The sequence below is a fragment of the Protopterus annectens genome, chromosome 2.part1 (assembly GCF_019279795.1).
Source record: "Protopterus annectens isolate FY-2018-M chromosome 2.part1, PAN1.0, whole genome shotgun sequence".
NCBI lineage: Eukaryota > Metazoa > Chordata > Ceratodontiformes > Protopteridae > Protopterus > Protopterus annectens.
Window position 1 is genome coordinate 1,631,542,504 of NC_056729.1, and position 11,469 is coordinate 1,631,553,972.

At 37.0% G+C, this 11,469-nt stretch overlaps 1 protein-coding gene across 4 annotated transcripts in view; it reads right to left on the reverse strand.

Annotated features, from left to right (window-relative positions):
• Window positions 1-10,656, reverse strand: part of SLC45A1 (solute carrier family 45 member 1) — an 834,426-nt gene extending 823,770 nt beyond the window's left edge. For all 4 annotated transcript variants that reach the window (XM_044063063.1, XM_044063066.1, XM_044063065.1 and 1 more), the window contains exon 1: window positions 10,431-10,656. The gene's annotated coding sequence lies outside the window, so the exon portion shown is untranslated. The remainder of the gene's footprint in view (window positions 1-10,430) is intronic.
• Between the last annotated feature and the right edge of the window lie 813 nt (window positions 10,657-11,469).

Here is an 11,469-nt window from a genome sequence, read left to right on the forward strand (position 1 = left end):
CTCCATTTATAATCTAAAAGTATCTTGTTAAGCTATATCTACCATTCTATCCATTTAGGACACAGAAATCTCAATTCAACATAACTCTCCAATACTCATCGCTAGTATAATTCCATTTTATATTTATTATATAAACTGTCTCTCATTTAAGCATTCCAGGCCCATTCTGTTGATATAATCTACGTATATCTAAATTTGTAATTATTGCTTTATGATCTGAAAAACTATTCACTATAATTTTATTTACACTTTAAGTAAGTTACTAAAAGACAATATGTAAGACCGTATGTAATTATTTTAGATGTTCAATTATCTTTTCTATATGTGCTCTCATCTGGATCCCTTGAGCTTAAGTTAAACTAATAAAATATGTTATTACCTCATATTTACTTCTTCCATGTTTCTCCCTTTTCACTTTTTTCACACTAAGTGGCCTTTAATTGCTGCTGCCTCCCATAGAGTAAAAAGTTTGTTTTCATCCATACTTTTTCTTCTACAATACTTCCTTCTCTTTGAATTTATATACACATATACACTGAAAATATGCCATTTCTACCCAAGTACATCTAAACATAAATCTGCACCAAAAACTCAAACATCTTTACATATGTGTTTACTTTCTGTAACTCTTCTTACATCCTGAAACATACAAATATCACAGTCTTGCTTTGTGTATTTCAAAGCTCCTCATTTCTGATAATTCGATATCAAATTCTTTATTATTATTTGCTAACAGTTTCACATTTTGTGTCATCCCCTTTTTTGAACCTTCTTTTCCTTTGGGATCTTTTAAATATTTTAACTTTTCTTTGTCATATAAACTATCTGTACTATCCTCTTCTGATTTACTTGCTAAAGCACTGGAGTCACCTGAGAACCTCTCCCGGGCCCTTGGCTGTGAAAAGCTCTTCATTCCTTGAATTCACCTCTGGAATTTCTTCATTTCCATTTTTAATTACATCTGCTTGATTATTTTATGGGCAATCAACCAAACACTACCCTTTTCTCCGCAGTATGCAAATATCTTAATTAATTTCTGCTTATTGTGCCCACTTTGCTCATATTCCTCCCACATTAAATCAGGACAATGTCTTCTGAAATGGCCCAACTTGTCACATAAAACAAAACAATGTTTTGGTTGCTCTGCACATTGCAAGGCACGGCAACTATGTTGAACATGTGCTTCAAATAAATATTAACCTCTATAACCCTTCCACCCATCCACAGCCTCGGACAGTCTGATTTTATTTAAATTTTGAATATATTCACAATGTTTCAAAAGTTCTGTTTTAATGTTCTACTCTATCAGGAACAGATTCCCTAACCAGATTTGTATTTTTCTTTGTTTAAATGCAAATCAGATAATGTAAAGTTTGACCGTTGTACAATACCTTTTCCTCTTTTACAATGAAGTATTATGAGTTGCAAAACCTCAGCTGTCTCCAGACAGATAAAGTAGATTGAGTCCACAAGAGGAATCATAATCCCATGAGGAATCATAATCCCAAGAGGAGTAATTGCTTCATGCTAAAAATGGTAACACTCCATAAGGCCTTCTCTTGAATACATCTGGATCACAGAAAATTTTTTTGTTGTTCCAATTCTTCTGCACTGTATCACAGCAATTTTATTTTGTTGTTCCAATTCTTCTGCACTGTATACATTTCACCCTACTCTGTCTGGTCTGGCATGCATTACATCAGGAAAGGACCGCTGACCTTTGTCCCCTGTTGAAAGAATTTCCTTTTCATGTTTCATCATGATATTTATCAAACAATGTTGATTCCCATTGCCTGCATTACAGTTTGTCAGTGATGAAGTTCCTCTTTGCAAGTTAAGGTTGAGATCTGTTGTAAACTCCTTTGCCACTGCAAAATTCACACCAGTCTCAATTTTTCCACAGTTTTTAGCCATAGTAACTTACCTGCTGCCACATCAGCTTCCTGTCTAACTCCTAGGGTTACTGAATATTTAATCCACCAGGCTGCAAAGTGGTAACCATAACTTCTGCAGTCTGCCTCTTGTACTCAGCATTTCCTTGCATCTCTGCTATTATGCCACCAGTTTCTCCTACTGCAACAGTTGGAAAAGTTTCCCAGTGCCCTAGCCAAACTTCCCCTGAGCAGTAAGAGTAGCACCTTGGATCTCCTCAAAAAAGTGTCCAATGGCCATGCGAAACTAACCTGGTCAGCAATAGGGTAAATAAATATATGAAGAAATAAAAATATCCCCAACTTCTTACTCCACAAACTAGCAGCTACAGTTTTTACTGGGTAACTTATGATACATTTTATATTTTATCAGTTAAAGTAGATAATAGTTTTCATGCAGCCTAAGCATGCACTGTATTTCATGGAATAACTGTGCAGTTGCACCTATATTACTGAGTAAGACTGGAACATACAAACAATACTGGGCAACTAATTACATCAATCATAAGATGCATAGCCATATGCATCCTTATGTTGGCACACTTAAAAGAGTTTGTCACCCTTTTCAAGCACTTAATTGTGCTCAACTCCCACATTGGGCATTACAGTACATGATAACCCTGCTGTAAATGTGTGTTTGTCCATTCAATCTTTGCTAGCTTTAAAGGTAGCCAAACTAGTACTTTGATCTGTAGAGGTAACATTCCATAGGCTGGGAGTATGTTGAGCTAGTATCTTAACCCTGCTGTAAATGTGTGTTTGCCCATTCAATCTTTGCTAGCTTTAAAGGTAGCCAAACTAGTACTTTGATCTGTAGAGGTAACATTCCATAGGCTGGGAGTATGTTGAGCTAGTATCTTAACCCTCCACCAAGTCTTGCTTATTTGTTAATGTAGATGTAAGCCATATTGTGGGTATTGGCACAGCTATTAATTTTGCAAAGAAATTAGATGCCATATAAGATTACATCTATCGAGGCTCAAAATGTGAGACACAGGTCACATCAGAGCAGCCAGTAGGCTACTGAATAGAAGGAGAGCTGTGCTAATCTGTTGGGATAGTTGAAGAATGTATGGCTTTTAATTTTCTTGGTTAGAAATCTTTGGGACCTTTCCAGTTGAGCATTATGCTTTGATTTGTACATTTCAAAGGGGAGGACCTTGTTTCTGATGATGAGTCTGATAAGGGAAAAGTACAATAATAGGATGACTTTGTTGGATCTCAAAGAAATGCCCTTGAAATTAATTAGGCCAGATAGAATGATTTCCTGACTATAGTGGAAACATGATGATTGAATGAGAGAAAGAGTTGTCAACATAAGTTTCCAGGTCTCTTATGACCATGCCTGGCTGAAGAGGATTATCATTTGTAACATATAAGGTAGAAACAGCTTTTTTGTTGGACTCTGCTACCCTTCACTTTTTTGCATTTGCTTGAGACCATTTTTGATACACCAGGAATGTACAGATTCCATCCCTCGCTGAACTGTTTAGTATCAGTGGAAGACTGTGCCCAGCTTGCAGTCATCACCAAACTTGGTCAAACAAACTTCTGGGATAACTGCAAGCAGAGCCTATTTGATGTTTAGTTACAATGTAACTGCATTGTAACTATCATGTAAAACAAAGCTTGCTATATACAGTCTCTTATCCTAGCAAAGCTTTCATGTATCATTGTACTTGTTGTTTAAACTCCCTCCCAGTTTCTTGCAATCTCAATAAAATAGGAAGTAATACTACTGATTTCAAAGCCCTTTTTAATCTAGCTAAATGCCAAAATCTACATGGAGAGTATCCTACCTAAATGAGTATCACTGCATGCACCTTCTGATTTGGAAGATAATATAGCCCCCCACTCTCCATCTCCAAGATAGGAACATATCAATAATGCTAGACAAGTGATCATGAGGACCACAGGATGCCTATCCATATACACCTTTAAGTAGACACACTTAAAAGTTCATGCCTCCCTTTTCAAGCACTTAATAGTGTGTATTTACCACATGGATCAGGGCTGAACATTGAAATTGTGGTGTAAATATGCATCTTCCTATCTAATTGTCAAGACCAGCCTTAAAGGTAGCCAAAGTAGTACTTTATTTGATCTGTAGTGGTAACATATTTCACAGGATGAGAATGCATTAAGGACCCATATTTCCAGTGAGTCTTGTTTATTTGTTGGTGTAGATTTAGGTTCTTAATGCAGGTATTTGCAGAGACACTGGTTTGCAAGGAAAGTTAAGGGTCACATAGGCTAGGGGTGTTCAGGGTTTGAAAAGCAAGACACTGGTTGCCTCAGAGCAGTCTCTAGGATACTGAGCATAATAAGAGTTTTGCTAATCCGTTAAGATAGTTGAAGATTTTAGGCCTTGATTGTCTAGGTAAGATATATTTGGAGCCTTCCTAGCTGAGCAATATGCTTTGATTTATATATACCAAAGGGGGTGCTTTATTTAATAATGAGTCTGATAAGTGAAGATTGTAGTGGTAGGATGACTTCTTTGGATCTCAAAGACGTTTGATAAGATCATAGGATCATATGTGGTGCTATACTAATGATCCTAGAGCATGTCCCAATTTCCCCAGTTATCAATACTCAAGGACTAAAACTGCTTTGGTATATGCCTGTGCCTTAGGGCATCTACAAGCTATCCCTGTCCGTAAGGGACAGAGATGACAAGCCAGAGGTGAATTTAAGATTTACAATCCATTGATTCAAACTGCATTTGAATAGACTCCAGTAAATAAATATTTGTTTATTTTTTTTTTTTTTATCTTTTCTTGACCAGGTTATGAGGTGGTTTTTATACTACCAGGGGAAATTTGGCCAGGGTGTTGGGGAACTTCCCCTACTCTTTTTGATAGCTGTCATGGGATATTTTACAACCAGTTGAGCTACTATCAACTCAAGCAGATGGGGCCTCAGTTTAACATTTCATCTGAAGGATGGCACACTCAGAGGTGCAGCACCTCCCACGTTATGCTGCACTTCAGTCAGCAATCGATCTACCTGGTTTGGGAATGGAACCCACACCCTTCTGCACCAAAGGTGAATATTCTACCTGTTGAACCACTGACATACAAACTGTGTCAGCAAAACAGGAAGTTCACTTCCATGATATGAGCACAGTAAAGTTATTACACAAGAATTTTCATTTCCACAGTAAAGGTTTAGTTATAACAAGTACAAATCATTAATATGACAAAAGTTTAGTTATAATATGTACAAATCACAAATATAATAAAAGCTTAGCTACAATATGTACAAATCATTAATATGATAAATGCTTAGTTACAATATATACAAATCATTAATATGATAAAGGCTTAGTTACAATATATACAAATCATTAATATGATAAAAGCTTAGTTACAATATGGACAAATCATTAATGATGGCACAGAAGATGAAAGATTACTCTTCTAAACACAGAAGAACTGAAGTTTGTGGCATAAGAAATATAGACATAGTAGTATAGAAAACTGTGAATTATTTGAAGGCATTTGGTTTAGTAGTCTCAGGGGTTGTGGGTTGAGGGTCTCTCGTTTAGAAATGCAGTGGAGTAAAGGTAGTCACCGGCTTTGTTGTTAGATTTGGAGGCAATTAAACTTTTGTCAGTAGACTGCGGAATTCTATGTGGGGAGTACATCTGGATATTGTTTTGTATGCCAGAGAAGGTTTCTGGGTGGAGGAATAGTTTATAGGTTGTAGCTAGTTGAGAGTGGTAAAGGGCATGTGGATATTCTAGCCAGTTTAGTTGCTTTATTGCATTACAATTGTGGGCTCTGTAAGACAAATTTACTATGAAAGTGGCCACTTTATTATAGCGTTTCTCAAACTTGAGACTTGCATAATGTTAAGGATGGTAAATATAGGGGAGGCATAGTGCATGGCTGGTAGTATGTAGACTGTGGCAACAAAGACCATTGCCATGTCTGAGAGGTAGGATCTTATTCAGTAAAGGGATTCTAATTTCAGTTGTGTTTTATTGGTAACTTGTAATATATGTTGGTTAAACTTCAAGTGTTTATTTATTATAACAACTAAAAGTTTGGTATTTGCGACTAGTTCAGTTTGGGTATTATCCTTTGTGGTGATTATGAGGGGTTGTTTGTCACTGAGTTATTGTTTGTGAGTAAACAGTATTAGTTTGGTTTTCTTTCAGTTTAAGAGTAGTTGGAATTTTTCCAGCCATTTCCTGATAGCAGAGGATGTCTTTTGAGTTATATGTTGGAATGAGGCAACAGTTTGGCTGAATAAACTAAGGTGGAGTCATCACTGTATTGTACAATAGAGGCAGGTTCTGATGCTGTGTGGAGATCATTGATAAATAATTTAAATATTAGTGGGCCAAGTATAGATCCCTGTGGGACTTCAACTGGGATTGGAATGAAAGAGGAAATATCTTACTGCCATTTAATGGATTGCTGTCTTTTGTTTAATTAAGTATGGAATCATTGAAGTGTGGTCTGAGATAAACCTAGGGATGAGAGTTTATCAAGAAATGTTTGATGGCTGGCTGTATCAAATGCTTTTGAAAAATCTAGGAAGACTGCTGAGACTTTATTACCAGTTTTTTTGTTTTGATATATTAAAATTGTAAAATGTAATAGGGGTAAGGCAGTGCTCTGGTGGGGCCAAAAACCATGCTGGGCTGGTGAGGAATAGATTGTGGTCAGAGATATATTTCAGCAGCTGGGCTTGAACACATTTTTCTAGTATTTTAGAGAGTAGGGACAATATGGCTATGGGCTGGTAGCTTGAAAGTTTAAAGAAATGTCCTCTTTTGTGAAGAAGTATTATATAGGACTTTTCCACTGTTCTGGATCATGGTTTTCTTTTAAACAGCGATTTATAAGAATGGAGACTAGGTAGTCGATTTCATTGGCTGCTATCTTTAGATACTCTGTTGGTCTGGGGCTAGGGTGGTAGGTTTTATATTACATAGGTGTTTATTAACTTTGGTGGTGGTTATGGGTGTGAAAGAGAAAGCAATGTATTTTTTTCTTTTTTTTTTAGAAGGGGTGGAGAGAGGAGAAGTGGTAGTATTAGAAAGCAAAAATGTTACTGTTTGGATAAAGTGGTTATTGAATTGTGTGGGTATAGTTCCTTTTCCAGGGGTGATTGAGGGGGTAGACTGGGTGATTTTGCCATGATTGAGTAGTTTATTTATGGAATTCCAAAAGGCTTTTGGGTTGGATTTGTAGTTATCCTGTTTAGTGGTGTAGTATGTTTTATTATCTTGTTTTGTCATAGATTTGGCTTGATTTCTAAGGTACCTATATTGTTGTAGATTAATGGTAGATTTATTGCAGGTCCATACTGAGCATGCTTTATCTCTAAGCCTCATAATGTCCTTGGTTTGTTTGCTTAGGCATGGTGCTGCAATGATTTTACTTTTTGATTATTACTGGAGCTAGACTGTTTAATATTTAAAGGAAAATGTTATCAAATCCAGATAAAGATTGATCGTAAGGACATTCCAGTTATACTTATTTAATGTGTTGATGAAGGTTTTAGCATTGAAATGAGAGCAGTTTCTAACATGATTGTAAAGGTGTTTGTGGTGTTTTACTTTTGTTTTCTAATTAAGAAGCTATTAGGAAGGTAGGTAAGTGGTCACTACATGAATTGGGTAGTGTGTCGTAATCTGCTACAGTTTCTGGTAGTGAGGTGAAAACCCAACCTAGTTTGATTTCCTTATTAGTGTTTAAATTGTATCTGGTGGGTGTGTTAATAAGTTGAGAATAAAATAGCCATATAGTTGAATTGTGTTAATGGGTTGTTTGAATTGATAGATAGCCATTCTATGCTTACACCTCTCATTATGCAACATGTACAGCTGTCATCCCACTATTACCTGGAACAGGCTCCCACTAGTAATCAGGACCCTTACACATCCTAAACAATTTAAGACAGCCACAAAAGAGCACTTTAAAAGTCACTGGTCCTGCCACTGCACTCTCTCTCCCTCCTTAAACATCCCCTACTTCTCATACCTTAATCTACTTTCTGCCCTTAACTCACTCTTCTCACTAGCTCTCTCTAATCTTCCTTGACTACTCTTTCTACTGTCTTCTAAAATCTATTACGCAAAGCACCTCAGAGAAACATTCTATTGTAATTGTCTTGCCTTCATGCAACTACATTATGATAAAACTGGGTTTTTGTAACCACTTACCCCAACAACTATACTCATCTTAATGACATATGTCTTTTTATAGATCTTGAAATAATTATGCTATACTCCTGATTATTGACACTGTATAACATTGTATTGCTACTTAATGTCTTGTAATAATCCAGTAACATTACTGTTTAATGCTAATTTATAATGAAAATTGTATAATATGTTGGAGCTTTTCTCCCCGGGCCTCCGCTGAAAAAGGGCTTTTCAGCTCAGTTGGACAATTCCGGTCAACAAATGTAAAATAAATAAATAAATTATGATTGTTTCATATTTTATATGTTGGACAGTCTAGAACATGTATGTTTTATACCGTTGTGTGGAGGTATATATAATCCTATGATGGCTACTGATTTGTAAGGATTTAGTTTTATAACTGAGTCATGTAATTTGGCATGTAGAAATTGGGTAATGTTATGGTGTTAAGGCTAATGTCAAGATTATTTTTTGTAAAGGATCATAACCTCACCAGCTTATTTCTTTGTTCTGTTTAAAAGTAAAATATTGCAGCCAGGAGGAAAAATTTATTCATCAATAGTATGATGTTTTAACTATGTTTCAGTAGCTACTAGGATGTCTGGACAGTAAAGCTTTAACCATGGACAAATTTTGGGAATCTTATTGATGTAACCCCTGAGATTTATATGATGTATTGTGAGGCTGGAGAAATATCATCGGTTATATGGGTAGGCATTTGTGCCTGGTGTAGTATTAGTCAAACTAGGTTGTTGATTTATTGGTAGGCCTGGGTTTGGATGGATATCATGGCATAAGTGTAGTGTTAGATAAATTAATGTATGAGGTGTAATTGTTTTTTGCTTATATTTAGTGCTGTTGTTTAGCTTGAGGACAGCTGGGTTTTGATGTTTTCGATGTGGGTATGTGGTTGTGAAAAGATGTACATTGGAGATATTGTAAACAAGTGGTGTAATAGGGAGATGTTGGTTATTATAGTTATAGTGGTTGCTAGAGAAGAGTAGTTCTTCAGGCTGTAGTTTGTAGTGGCTGTACAGTGAACTGGTACAGAAATTAATAATGGTAAGAAGATAGGTAGAGATTTGATTGGGTTTATGTGTGAGCTGTAAGTAATGGTTGAGATAGGGGTGTTTAATGGTGATATAATGTATTAGGAGTTCTGGAGGGGATTACTGAGTGAGGATGGCAAGGAGGTTGAGTAGAAGAGGAGGAGATTATTAAATAATATAATTCAGTTACATGTATTATGGATATCAGTTAAAAATTTCATAACACTGAATATATGACAGACCCGCTCAACATGGAATTTCAAGGAACACTCAAAATGAGTAACATTTCTTGTAATGAGGTATGGGACAGAAGCAGATGTAATGGGTTTTTACCCATACTTACAATCCTTGTGGGAATGTGCTTAGCGAACACATATTTAACCTTAGAAAACTAATGTTTGAAAGATGGTCATCTCTCTCTCTCTCTGTGTCCCCCCACCCCCACACACACACACCTTTGTTGTCAGTTGGCAGATCTAGGTGTGAAGGGCTTCCATGTGTTTTTTTTTTCTTTTTTCTACTGCTGCAGACTTATTAACTGCAAACTGAATAAACACTCGGTTACCTAAAAACACACTTTATTTATTGTTATTATTATATATTATACTGGGAAATTGCAGAAAACAGCTCCTGCACTTGAAACATTAATCCATGCATCAAGGAAGTCATAAACTGCACATAAAATTCACTACTAGACATATCTGAGAAGAGAATGTCTGGGCTGATCAACAGAACTTCCTTTTATACTCCGAGGGATACAATGCATTTTTTATGAAAAAATAAGAGACTTAACACTGCAGCCTAAGTTGCTGTCACACAGCTTCCTTTCTCCCAAAACAGCACAAGTAAAGTCTACGAAAATTTACATTTCTGCACCAAGGCAGTGCAATATACAAAAACTTAATCGTGGATTACAACGTCCAGATAGTCTGGGATGGCCCTCTTGGCTCTTGCCCAGCATTTTCTCAACTTGTTTGCATATCTCTGCAACAGTAAACTCAGTCTATTGCCATAGCTCACTGTGCTGTGATTCTAAAATCTAAAGTAATTCATTCGGTGCTTACAATTACTGCAAATGAGAAATCAATGCCAAAGGCATGTCCCTACTCAGGGCCTTCTCCTCCACCCTAGCTAGCTGTGAAGAAGACACCTGACACCAGAGGAGCATAGGTCATGTGATGCTATCTGTAATAACCCGGTCACCGAGGCACAAGCAGCGCACTCCCGGTTCCTCGCACTCTGCTTCAGGATCCGCCCTCCCAAAAGGTACAGGTAGAAAGCACTCACCTCGCATCAGTCACTATTCCCCAGTTCCGGACATCTTTCTAAGTCTGTGACGGGATGTTGAGAAGGCGGGCTAGGCATCGGCATTATCCAGTCTGCAGCATCCTTACATTCTTCAGGTAAACAGAGCCTGTCCTGAGCTGCCCTGCCTACGGATTGGACAGATGCAGCTCGCGGCAGCCTCAGCACCACTCAGCAGCAACACAGCCGGACGAGGAGCTGAGCAGAAATAATCAGGCGAGCAGTGGGAGGAGCAGAGCAGGGAGGGGGCTAGACAAGACACTAGCACTTCACCTTAACCAACGAAACTAAGCATTTAAAGTCAATCTGCAGAGGTACAATTGATAAGCAGATTCAGATCTTAGTTGGCAATATATCCCATCTTTGGTCTGGACATCACAAAATGAAATGGAGTTTAAACACTGGAGTTTATAGATACTGTATGTTAGGTGCTAGGAATTACTGCAACTAGAGCAGTTTGAAATAAAACAAAATATAATACACCGCAATCAAACGTGCAGTATTTGTAATGTCTACTCAATATCTTAGAGCAAGAAATCAGGAGAAATACATAAATGGGGGTGGGGTGGGGTGGCAAAGACCTAAAAATATTGACAATTTTAAATACTGCTCTTACAAACTTAGAAAGTTGATAGAATAAGAGGTTTTGTATTAGCGTGAATTTTCTGAAGGTATGAAGTCTGAAACGCAAATTTCTGTCATTATTTTCTGACTTCACTGTTCAATAATTTGCTAATGATTAGACAGAAAAACAAAATTTTATGAAAAATGAACCAGAAATATGAGGCAGAAATCTGTACACTTGGGCGATATCTGGGATACTGTCTTAGCACTTAGCAAACCCAAAGCAGTTCTACACTGTTGTACGGATTCATACATTTAATGTTGCTTAGGAAGATGTAGTAATGTTTGTCATTCCAGGTCTCTCACTCAATGCTTTAATAAGTTTCTTGAGCTGCTTATCTATTAGTCTGTGTGAAAACATGACATGGCATTTTACTTCAAATGCAGCTTTTGTTTT